Genomic DNA, 12,635 nt, shown 5'->3' with positions numbered 1-12,635 from the left:
AGCAGGCTCTGAAATGGAAAAACAAACACACACACACATACAAACAAAACCAAACAAAAAATACCCCCAAAACACCCAACCCCAAACCAAAACCCGCTTTCCTTTTTAATTTTTCTTGGGGGTTTTTTTTGGTTTGTTTTTTTTTTAATTTTAGTCCAAGAGCTAGATGGCCAAACAGGTTGCTTAAACTCTCATTCTCTCTGTCACTGCATATACACCTAAGCAGTTATTTCTCACATCAGTCTCTCCTAAATTACTCAAGATCATCAAGATGTAATCATGTATACTTGGTGTAAGCATGGGTCTTTCTGAACTAGTGGAAAAAAAATAGTGTTTCTGTTTTAAGGGAACATGTCTCGCCTCTTCTCTCTTCTCCTCTCCTCTCTCCTCTGAAAAATGCATTTTCAGACAAAAGAGGAATCTCAGTAAGTGCAGTGCAGACAAGGCAATTACATCATTTGTGACCTTGAAGATTCTCACTTGCCTAAAGAAAATGACAAATGCACACAGTTATTTTTCAGAGCAAACTTACAAAATAGCCATAAGAGTTTCTCAGTTTAGATTTTAAGTCTACATGACGTGCTCATTGTTAGGACCGATCACAAAAAGGTAGGATAATTTTAATTTCTATAAGGAATAGGTGATTAGAAGCCTTTGCAAGGCATTTTTCTTGAATTCTTTATATCATACTGTAAAATTATGATTTTTTCCTTACTTTTAAAATGGATACTGCACTGCTACAGAATTTTCATTTGATAATCTTTTTTTCTTTTTATTTTAGCTCTGTAAGTATTTTCATCATTTTCTTTGCTTTCCATTTAAATTCTAGCTTTATTGCTAAATACCCAGATGTGGGTCATCAGGTCTGACCCACTGATCTCTCAATGCCAACAGTACTTTAAGAAGAAAAAATCCAGGCTGTTGTAGGAAATGACCACAGTAGAACTAGGAGATATTTGTTAGCAAAATGACCCACTGCTCATAAAGACAATAGAAAGCCCCCTCTTTCCTGCCCATGAGTCTGGGGATGAATGAGTCAGATATCCAAGGCTAAGCAGTGTTGCCAGCATGCATATTGCAGGTTCATGGAGTCATCTGGGGAGGGAGGGAGGGACATCTGGAGGCCTCTAGTTCAACCCCTGCTCAGAGTAGGGCTGGTTCCACAGATACATCAAGTTGCTCATGGTTTTGCCCAGGCAGGTTTTAGAAATCCCTGTGGACAGAGATCCCATGGCCTCCCTGAGCACATGTTGCAAGTTTTTTTCTTCTGCCTGGTCACAGTCTCTGGGCTGCAACTTGTACACCTTGATTCTTGTGGTTTTGCTGTGCGCCTCTGCAAAAAGACTGCATTTGGTTTCTCTGTAAGCTTCTTCTCTCTAACAGAATACTGCAGACAAGCTAACAGGCAACCGTTAGATTTTATAAAGCAAGCCACTTTCACTATGTGCCATTACATCTTAAAATAAATCAGTGTTCTTGTAAATTCATCTAAACTGAGTTCTTCTGGTTTGTTTAGATGGTGTCACAGGTGCACTTTTATCACATGAACATCTCCAGCCTCTGAAAAAACGTTTTGCTTGTGACAACGCACTGCTGTCTACTGTTGTATTTTGCAGAACAAAAGCTTTAGAAGCACAGCCTGTTTCAGCCTTGTCATTAACCTCTGTCATCTTGTCACAGTCTTTTTGGTTTGTTACTCCTGTGGAAAAACGTCATCTGAATATCAAAATGCTTCTTTACAAGCTATAATCTGGGTTGGGCATCCACGTGGCTTAACTCATCCCAGGATTCACAATCACCTCGTGTCTTCTCGTTTCACCAGGTAGAGCCTTGCCTCAACTTCCTCTTTTGTTCCAGCCACCTGATTAATACACTTAGCTTACAGTACACGAATGCTGGTGAGGCCAGTGAAACAGCAGGGATTGCTGTGTATGTCAGCCACCTGTCAGGGAAGGGGAGAGTGATTTTATAGCCTTGAGCTTTTAGACTGTTTGCAGGAGCATGGAGAGGCAGTTCAGACTTTCTTGCAGCATCTGCAAGGAAAGATGGTGGGGTTGTTGTGTAGGAGTTCTTTGTACATCATTTAGAGTTTGGCAGTTTGGAGCTACACTGGCTCTGTTGACGTAGGCAAGTGAATGCATGCTCACATTCTTCCCCATTTTGACACGTGCTCCTGATTGCACATAGACTCTCCACTTGTAACCATCATGTTAACGTTGCTTAGTAATGTTCTGGTGTTAGCACAGTTACCAGTTCCAGTTCTGCACAGAGTAAATGTGATAACAGCTGTGATAACCCCTTCTGTGGGTGTGACAGTGTGTCCTTCATTGCATGCAAGGGCAAAAGTAGACTTGAAACAGTGATGTGGGCTGCAAAGTAGAATTCAGCACCTTCAGCCACAGAATAGGCAGCTCAGCACAGGGCTCCAGCAGCCTCGGGGTGCACATTTTGAAGAACTTGAACTGCTGCTCTGACAACAAAATGGACCTTTCCACTTCTCGAAGGCTGAGCTGCAACACTGACTTCCAAGCTCAATTGAGTGAATGCCATGAGTTGATCTCCACAATGGGTTTCAGTTCTAAACCCTATGTCACAGAAAAGCCTGTGTGTACAATGAGGCACCCAGAAGACAGACATGATTAGAGCTAAGGCTACAGCCAAAGACCCTTCCTGCCATAAATGAAAGACCATGCATTGTTATCCCACACTGCAGCAAAAAAGATGTCATCTAAACAGCAAACCCATGAATTTCCATGCCAGTAGCTTCATGCTCAGCATGTGGGTCTTTGAGTAGGTAGGAAGCAAACAAGGTTTGAAGCCTGTGAAATACGTTTCATCCCTATGCAGGGTTTTGGGTGGTTTTAGGGCATGTCAACTCTTTTTGAATTTCAGGTTAATACTCAAAGATGTTGCTGTGTAGATTATTTTTCTGAGTGCCATGAATTCCCTTGGATGCATTTTTCAATGCTAAGCAGTACTGGGGTGAGTATGTTTCAGTGTCCTAAGCAGTTTGATGACAGCATGTCAGGAAGGAGCTAGTGAACACCCCTTCCAGCACACTGCCAAATTGCCTTCTCTCCTTTCTTTCATTCTCATATACTTAGTTTTCCTTCAAAGGACTGAAGCAGTGAGCCTGCTGGAACCACTTCCATAGGTAGCATGTTCTTGGTGATGATGTAAGGTATATTCTGGAATGGTATAAGGTCTTCTGGAACCCTGTATCTGTGACTTGGAGAACGACTGGTGGGGAAAAAGTGGTGTATCTCCCTGCAGACCATATGTCTGCACAACAGCATCCAGTGCTTTGGACAACAGAGGATGTCTTTGCAAGGTGAGACACATCAGAGGTGCTGTTACAGTTGTAGATCACCCTGGCATGACCACAGCCCAGTGGTTGAGTGAGCACATCCTGGTTCAATACCAACAGACTGTAATGCATGGTGCTGGATGTGCCCCTACAGCAAAGTGCAGCACTGCACAATGTGGACTTACAGCATGAAGTCTGCTTGTTTGGCCTTCCATGATGTCCTCTATTCTGCCACACAGGCATAGCTTGCTTTCTTTCAGATCTACCCTGTATCTTACCCTCATGTATTAGAAAGTGTTATCTCTTGAGCAGCATTTTAACCTGGGGGTGTGAGAGTATTTAGCAAAGAAGGGCATGTCACTCTTGCCAGGACACAGTTGGAAAGGCAAAAGTAAAAGGACTTGCCCCAGATCACTCAACAGGCCAGTGGCAGAGGCTGGAAGATTGCTCAGCATTCCTGTCGCTTAGCACAGCACCCTTTTCAGTAGGCCAGGCTCATTATTAATGCATCATATACTTGCAGAGTATAAAAGTATATAGACATGTATATAATACATATATAATATATAATAGTATTAAGCCTACAATACCAGTCCCCAGAAAAGTGGCTAGCTATCCAAACACAGAAAAGCAGCACCATAGTCCATGCAATAAAACATGCTGTGCAGTGAATAGGCTGTGTGCCCCTATAGCAAAGAAAAATAAGTGCAAAAAGGCAGGACTTGCACCAGCAAAAAAAAAAAAAATGCATGAAGGCTTCCAGAGGTCCGATTTATTTGATGGCTTTATGATTCTGTAATGATTTTTGTCCCCTCTGGTAATTTAAAGGAGCACGGAGGCCTATAGCCAACATCAGACTGGGAGCTCCGTTTTGGCGCTCTCCAGCTCTTAACTTACTATGTTTTTTTCAGCTCACTTGTCATAATAAATGAGACCACAACGAGTACTTCCTCCCACAAAACTTGCAGTGCTCTCTAGCGTTATTTCTTTACAACTACAAGTGTGCGACAACTTTATATTGGTCCCTAGAAGGCACAAACACAATCATGAATGAATTTTTCTGGGCCATATAATTTCAAGATTCAAAAGGTAATTCTTTCAGTTACAGCTCTGTAGAGCACCAGTGCTTGTTCGTCCTGAGATCCACTTGCATGAAGCTAAGGGATTTGTTCTCAGCTTTCAACTGAGTGATTCTGCTGGAACTGGACACTGTGCTTCAGTCTTTACAGAACTTTTTGTCAGGACTAGCTAGGAATCCATTAAGAAGTCCATGCCTTTTATATTTTTCATAATATGCTGTATAAATTTTAAGTGCATATATTTTTTTCCAGTGGAAGGAAACATCTTAAACCCCAGAATATAAATGGTGATCAAAATGCCTTGAAGAAGAATAATATATTATACGACCTTACCACATCCAATGTGAGGTAGTGGCACAGTTCTCAGTCACAGGGAGTCAAAGTCAGCAGAACTACAGTGTACAACGTGGGGTGGTACAGAACAGTGAGAAAAGGCTGAACTCAGCCCCTGAAGAATTTTCAGTAGTAAAGCCTGGATCTTGGTTTGTTTTCTCTGCAAGTTTAGGTCCCTACAAAAACACCATGTAAAACATTGCAGGGAAAGTAACCGAGCAAGCTAACTAAGAGTTTACTGTCTGACTGATGGCTTCTACAGCTAGAAGTCTAGACACATAGTGATGTATATATCTAGATGCATAGCCTAGATCAAGACACTGATCATGACATTAAGATTTCAGAAGCAAAGAGGAGAAATTAAAAGCTGAAATAGGAGCCTGCTGAGTTAAAGCACTGAAGAAAGAAAACTCTAGAAGTGTCGCTGTAAAGCAACAGTATGTGCAAAGCAAGCCATGGACAGATCTTGCCAAAGCATCCTCTTGTGATGATGTCGACTTAAAGGGTAGCAGTTAATGGTTTGATCAATAATAGTGACCCTTCCACAGAGAAGTATAAGGCTAAAAGTCCACTTTAGGCTAGGTAGAAAACAGATGTTATACAAATCTCTGACTCTATAATGTACTTAAAATTAACAAGCTGCTTATTTTAATAGCTGTAAGGTCAATGCATCAGCTTGCACAAAGACATGTAGATTATATACTTTCATCCTGAAGAGAGACAGAAGCCTGAAATCTGTCTGGATTTTAATCACAAATAGAATCACAACGCATTGATTCATCACAATTCAGGTCTACAATTTCCCCTTAATCTGACATCAGATATCCTGTCCACTGTAAAGTAGTGTAAACCTTCAAAGACCCTTCAGAAATCCTATTCACTTTCACTTTCCAGTATCTTAGATACCCAGGACTGCACTCTTCTTGCAAATCCACTTGTACAGGGAGTGGCAATTATCAGCATACACTTGTGTCAACTTATAAGCAGCACATTTCTTTTCTTTCTTCCCTTCTTTTAACATAAAACTGCAAGAGACAAGCAACACACAGATATGAAAATCATTGAAAAGTTTTGTAGCATATCAAAAGAGTGAAACCACAAAGACTGGGTATTTTTTTTGTCTTATGCTGTCTTTCTTTTGATTCTCTGACACACACACAGGTTTTATTTGTTTAGTAAGCTTCACCCTTTCTCTGTTTCCTTACCTGTTACGCAGCTGGAAGTAAAAAGTTTACACAGCACAGGCACCTACTAATAAAATCAGTTCCTTTTTGAGAGCTATCAGGGGATTTCATTTTTCAACTGCATATATTGACCAGAATTCTGTACTAAGGAAAATCAAAATAGGCTGAGCAGCCTAACTGGAGTATGGGCTTTGTTATCTTACTACTGCTTTCTCACGGTCTAATGGCTGAACAGCCCAGGCACAGAGAGTGGAAAACATGTCACAGAAGCCAACACATATTCACTCCAGAATGAACCTACCTGTACTCTGTATCACTCCAGAATGAACCTACCTGTGCCCTGTAGAAGCAGCTGAAAAACTCCTGCAGCTATAGCATGCTGTGCTTTCATACTTGAACTGTTAAGCCACATGCCTTCATTTGAAGGTGTAACTTCTAATGACAAGTTTATTCACTGCTAAGACAGCTACCGACTGTCTTCCTTTTTTTTTTATAGTCGTGTTTTTTTCTCTCTTCTCCAGGCTGAACAGCCCCAACTTCATCAGCCTGTCTTCATACGGGAGGTGCTCCAGTCCCCTGATCATCCTCGTGTCCCTCCTCTGCACTTGTTCCAACAGTTCCTTGTCCTTTTTATGTTGAGGACACCAGAACTGCACACAATACTCCAAGTGAGGTCTCACAAGAGCAGAGTAGAGGGGCAGGATCACCTCCTTCGACCTGCTGGTCATGCTCCTTTTGATGCAGCCCAGGATACGGTTGGCTTTCTGGGCTGCAAGCGCACACTGAAGCCGGCTCATGTTCATTTTCTCATCAACCAGCACCCCCAAGTCCTTCTCCACAGGGCTGCTCTGAATCTCTTCTCTGCCCAACCTGTAGCTGTGCCTGGGATTGCTCCGACCCAGGTGTAGGACCTTGCACTTGTCATGGTTAAACTTCATGAGGTTGGCATCAGCCCACCTCACAAGTGTGTAAAGGTCCCTCTGGATGGCATTCCTTCCCTCCAGGGTATCAACTGAACCACACAGCTTGGTGTCATCAGCAAACTTGGTGAGGGCGCACTCAATCCCACTGTCCATGTCAGCGACAAAGATGTTAAACAAGACCGGTCCCAACACCGATCCCTGAGGGACACCACTCGTTACTGGTCTCCAGCCGGACATTGAGCCATTGACCACAACTCTTTGTGTGCGGCCATCCAGCCAGTTCTGTATCCACCGAGTGGTCCATCCATCAAATTGATGTCTCTCCAATTTAGAGACAAGGATGTCGTGTGGGACACTGTCGAACGCTTTACACAAGTCCAGGTAGATGACATCAGCTGCTCTACCCCTGTCCATCAGTTCTGTAGCCCCATCATAGAAGGCCACCAGATTGGTCAGGCAGGATTTCCCCTTAGTGAAGCCATGCTGGCTGTCACCAAGCACCTTGTTGATTTTCATGTGCCTTAGCATGCCATCCAGGAGAATCTGCTCCAAGATTTTGCCAGGCACAGAGGTGAGACTGACTGCTCTGTAATTCCCCGGGTCATCCATTTTCCCCTTCTTGAAAATGGGGGTTATATTTCCCTTTTTCCAGTCATCGGGAACTTCACCTGACTGCCATGATTTCTCAAATATGATGGCCAGCGGCTTCGCAACTTCATTCACCAGCTCCTTCAGGACCCATGGATGGATTTCATCAGGACCCATGGACTTGTGCACGTTCAGATTTTTAAGATGGTCTCGAACCAGATCCTCTCCTACAGTGGGCGCCAGGTCTTCCTTCTCACAGTCCCTGCGTCTGCCTTCCAAGACTTGGGTGGTTTGGTCAGAGCCTTTGCCAGTGAAGACCGAGGCAAAGAAGTCATTCAGAACCTCAGCCTTCTCCAAATCCTGTGTAGGCAGTTCTCCTGAGAGCTTCCTGATGGGGCCTACGTTCTCCCTCGTCTGGTTTTTATTTGCTATGTACCTGCAGAATCCCTTCCTGTTATCCTTAATACCCCTAACCAAGTTTAATTCCAACTGGGCCTTAGCTTTCCTAATCTGGTCCCTAGCTTCCCAGACAACATCCCTGTACTCTTCCCATGCCACCTGTCCTTGCTTCCACCTTTTATAAGCCTCTTTTTTCCTTCAATTTTTCCTCAGCAACTCCTTATCCATCCAAGGAGGTCTCCTGGCCCTCCTGCTGCACTTCCTTCTAGTTGGGATGCAACACTCCTGAGCTTGTAGCAGGTGATCCTTGAATATCAACCAAGAGTCTTGGGCCCCCCTGTCCTCTAGGGCTATATCCCATGGAACCTTCCTAAGCAGGTTCCTGAAGAGGCCAAAGTCTGCTCTTTTGAAGTCCAGGGCAGTGAGCTTGCTGCACGCTCTTCTCACTGTCCTGAGGATCTCAAATTCGACCATCTCGTGATCGCTGCATCCAAGGCTGCCCTGGAGCATCACATTTCCAACGAGCCCTTCCCTGTTGGTGAGCATGAGGTCAAGCATGGCACCTCTCCTTGTCAGCTCCTCTATTACTTGCAGAAGGAAGTTGTCTTCCACACAATCGAGGAACCTCCTGGATTGCTTGTGCCTGGCCGTACCGTCCTTCCAACAGATGTCAGGGTGGTTGAAGTCACCCATGAGAACAAGGGCCTGCGAGCGTGAGGCTTTTCCTATCTGTCTATGGAGTGCTTCATCTGCAGGTTCTCCTTGATCAGGCGGTCTGTAACAGATCCCCACAGTAATGTCTCCCATAGCTATGTTCCCTTTAACCCTGACCCACAAACTCTTTGTTGACTGCTCACCTGTCCCCAGACAGAGTTCCATACTCTCCAGCCTATCCCTAAGATAAAGGGCAACTCCCCCTCCCCATCTGCCAAGTCTGTCTTTTCTAAAAAGCCTGTAACCTTCTATTCCAACACTCCAGTCACAGGAGCAATACCACCATGTTTCTGCGATGCCTATTATATCATACCCCCGTAGACGTGCACATGTCTCTAATTCCTCTTGTTTGTTCCCCATGCTACGGGCATTTGTATCTTCAAAGGTCACCTAGTCCAACCCCGCTGCAATAAGCAGGGACATCTTCAACTAGATCAGGTTGCCCAGAACCACATCCAGCTTGGTCTTGAATGTCTCCAGGGATAGTGCATCCAACCACCTCTCTGGGCAGGAGTGGGGGCAGTGGAGGAACAAAATATAATAAATATAATATAATATAATATAATATAATATAATATAATATAATATAGTCAGGCAGAGTGGAGGAATTCTGAAAACTGACAACATGGGGAAGGCCTTTGGTAACAGAAAATAGCTTAGTTCATCCTAGAAAAACACAAAACAATATCTGTAGTTGTACTCAAGTGCAATTTATTCAAGACAACTCTTGGTTACCTTCTCTTCCTCAGAGTCCCAGAAAGAATATTCACATTACAGCAGCCAAGAGTCCCAAACTGTCTTATACATCCTCCTCCTCTCTCAAACAGCCCCTTCCCAGGAATTCAGTAAGGGAGCTTTTCACTTGCAAGTATATGAGACTTACATTCCTCTTTGCATTCTGTTTGTATCAAAATAAATTATTGACATAGGTCATAATGACCTGCACAGCTTTTGAAATGCAGAGTGTAAGTTCTGACTTCATTTGCATCAATGTAAAGCAGGGATAACCTTGGTGCAGGTGGCTGTTGGGTCTGAAGTTGGCATCAGTGAGACCTGATTCAGGATGTGTGTTCTTACACACAGCATCTTAAAAAGCAATTTAGTGACACAGCCTGTCACCTTTAGCACCATGTATGTATTGGCCATTTTACAGGAATTTCTTAAGGCTGTCGAATCATAAATACTAGTCATAAATGCTCTGGAGAGAAAGACAAGGGGAACTGCTATTTGATGGGCCTAAAGCAGATAGGATTTTTCTTATGAGGCTGCTTAATCCACCTGTAAATAATCATACCCTCATACCTGTCACTTCATTCTCCTTCATCCCTAGAAAATATATGTGTATTTGTTAGACAATGTGTATTTCAGGAAGACAAGCATACAGAATCACAGTGGAAACCAAAAATTCTCAAGATCTGAAAAGAGACTGAAATGTCTACTGAAAAACATGTATAAATTAAAGTAAACAGGGATGATCAATAACATTGTCTGGGTGTGCTAAGCTACCAAAAACCCCTTCTTGAATCAGGGACTTCTCTATGTTGCTGCAGTTGGAGTTAGGTCAATAGTTCATTTTCAAAGTCATAGTTATAAATCACGGCGGGGGTGGAGGGGAAGATTCCTGATAGAAATAACATTGTACTGTAGCAAATTCTACATTTGCTTAAGTAAATGTTAGACAATCACAAGGAACTCACAAGGCCCCTCTCAAGGCAGGGCCATTCTCCCAGTAGAAGGTTTTACCTTTTCTTGTGCAACCCAATCCAGCACTTTCAAATGCTTGGCTAATGAATGCTAAGAAAACAAAAAAAGAGTATTTTGGATTTTTGTAAATGTGAGCTCTCACAATGAGATGCAAATTCCTCCAGTGACTTTTGAGTAGAACTAGTTAATCACTCTGTCAACTAGAACACCCATAAGCATTTCACTGATCGTTTTAGAGCTTAATTCTGCCTTTGAATTGACCCTTACAGTATCACAAACTTAAGTGAAGTTGTTCAATTCTACACTATTGAAAATTATTACTGTTCACTACTCACAAAAATAGCCAAACACCATGTATTGGTTGTGTCTGTCTATATACGTATCAATCTCTATATATGCAGCAATTCAGTCTAAATAAGCTGGTATATACAGGTGCTTCCTGCATTTCAGATGGGCATACTGGGACATCTCCCATTCCCAATGTAATTTATATTTAAAAAATTTTATCAGTGGATGTACAAATAAAAAGAGTAAGACAGTTCAATGCTCCAGAAGTTTGCAACAACCTGTAGCAAACAAAGCAAAGAATGATGGAAGGCAACAGAAACAGCACTTGCAATGGGTTAATGTTTCCCCATGAGATGACTATTAGCTGTCAGCATGGCCTCTAATGGACATGGAAAGAGTGCACCTTTATACGCCTCCACTCTTCCCAGCAACTTCAGGTCAATAGCAACTAACTTTCTGATTCAACTAGTTTATCACTGATCAAAAGACCACAGATCTGTAAAAGTACTGTACACTTTCAGTAGCATGCAGTACTAATATGTCACTAGCATTCACTCACTAAATGCAACTGGACCATAACACAGGAAAATCCAAGTATTTTACAAATTTATTAGCATGAGAAAATGTCCAAACCAGCTTCAGCAGCAGTATATTCCTACAATTGATATAAGAATGCTCCTCTAAAAGGCATTAAGGCACATCTAAAGATGCAAGCAGACAAAGATGCATAATTTCCACTATGCTGAAGAATGGTTTTAAATGTTTGGTTTCCTATAAAAAACAACGTATCTATTTATTTGTCTGTACTGAATGTTGGAGAGATTCATACCTGCTTTGAAGATGAACATCCAGAACAAGAATAAAACTAGGCAAACTGATCTATTACAAACAGCTTTTCACAGTCATTAAAATCAAATCCAGGCACCAAAGCAGTGTGGAGCAGCTGGTACTGCTGCTGCACTTACTGCAGCCACATACATACAAAGTACTTCCTACTATCTAAATTCACACAGTTTACTTATTTTACAAGGATTTAAAGGATAACCATGGCATGCAAAATCAGTGAATGAATGAATGAATGAATGAATGAATGAATGAATGAATGAATGAATGAATGAATGAATGAGATACAGAAGTTGCATTCTGTTTTGTTGTTGGGGTGTTTTCCTCTGCTTTAAGAGGAAGGCTCAAATTCTCTCTTCTGCTCAGTAGAAGAGTATGCTTACCAGTCACAGTTCCTTCTGTGACTGCATGCTACCTTTGTGACTTGCTTTGAGCAAGGTTCAGGGTGCTGGGCAGTCATGCCTGCCCCTAATTCACAGAAATACTGAAGATGAATATTCACCCTGAACCAATTTGGACTCCTGTTTTAGCCACTGGTCCCTCTCTGGATTGTTCTTTGAGTGTAGCTGCCTTCATGGATAACAGAGGAAGCTGAGGGAGTCCAGCTAGTTTGTTTAGGTGCCTGCAACCTCCAACATCACAGTTACTCCTGACCTCCTCTCTAAATTCTCCTTTCTGTTGGTCCTTTGCTCCTCTCTTTAGCCATTGACCTTGTCCTAGGAAAGCAACAGACAGGTCTCCAGGCACTTCTCTAGGCCTTGTGCAGAGCTGCAGCTCTGGAAGCTAGCTTGTTTGGGTGAAGAATTATAGCAAGGGAGCTATAAATTAAGAGGGCAGTCCCTCTCAGAGACGATGCCAAGGAAGAAGGAATCAAAATACATGTGATTTTTGCAGCCCTGCTGTGGTGCTGGCAATGATACCTAAAGCTCAGTGCAACCTCCTATATCCCCTTTTACCTATTTTAGACAATAGGAATGAGGTGAAAAAAAATAAAAAATCTAATTATTGTAGCCATGATACTGAAGTGATAGGGTAACCACCAGTATGCAATAAGACACTAGAAAACAGATAACTCCACAGAACATCTTTTGTCCATGAACGTGCTGGTGAAACTCTACAGAAGGCACCTATGGTACCATAAGAATAAGAGGGCTGGAGCTGCCTTCCTATGAAGACAAGCTAAGAGAGCTGGGTGTGTTCAGCCTGAAGAAGAGAAGGCTCCAGGGAAGTCTTAGAGCCTTCCAAGTACCTAAAGGGGGCCTACAATAAATTT

Source organism: Pezoporus wallicus, unplaced genomic scaffold (assembly GCF_028554395.1).
Source record: "Pezoporus wallicus isolate ANWC-B61680 ecotype Strahan unplaced genomic scaffold, APGP_CSIRO_Pwel_v1 scaffold_3294, whole genome shotgun sequence".
Taxonomy (NCBI): Eukaryota; Metazoa; Chordata; class Aves; order Psittaciformes; family Psittacidae; genus Pezoporus; species Pezoporus wallicus.
The sequence above is the reverse complement of the archived record's forward strand: the minus strand, read 5'-3'. Positions refer to the sequence as shown.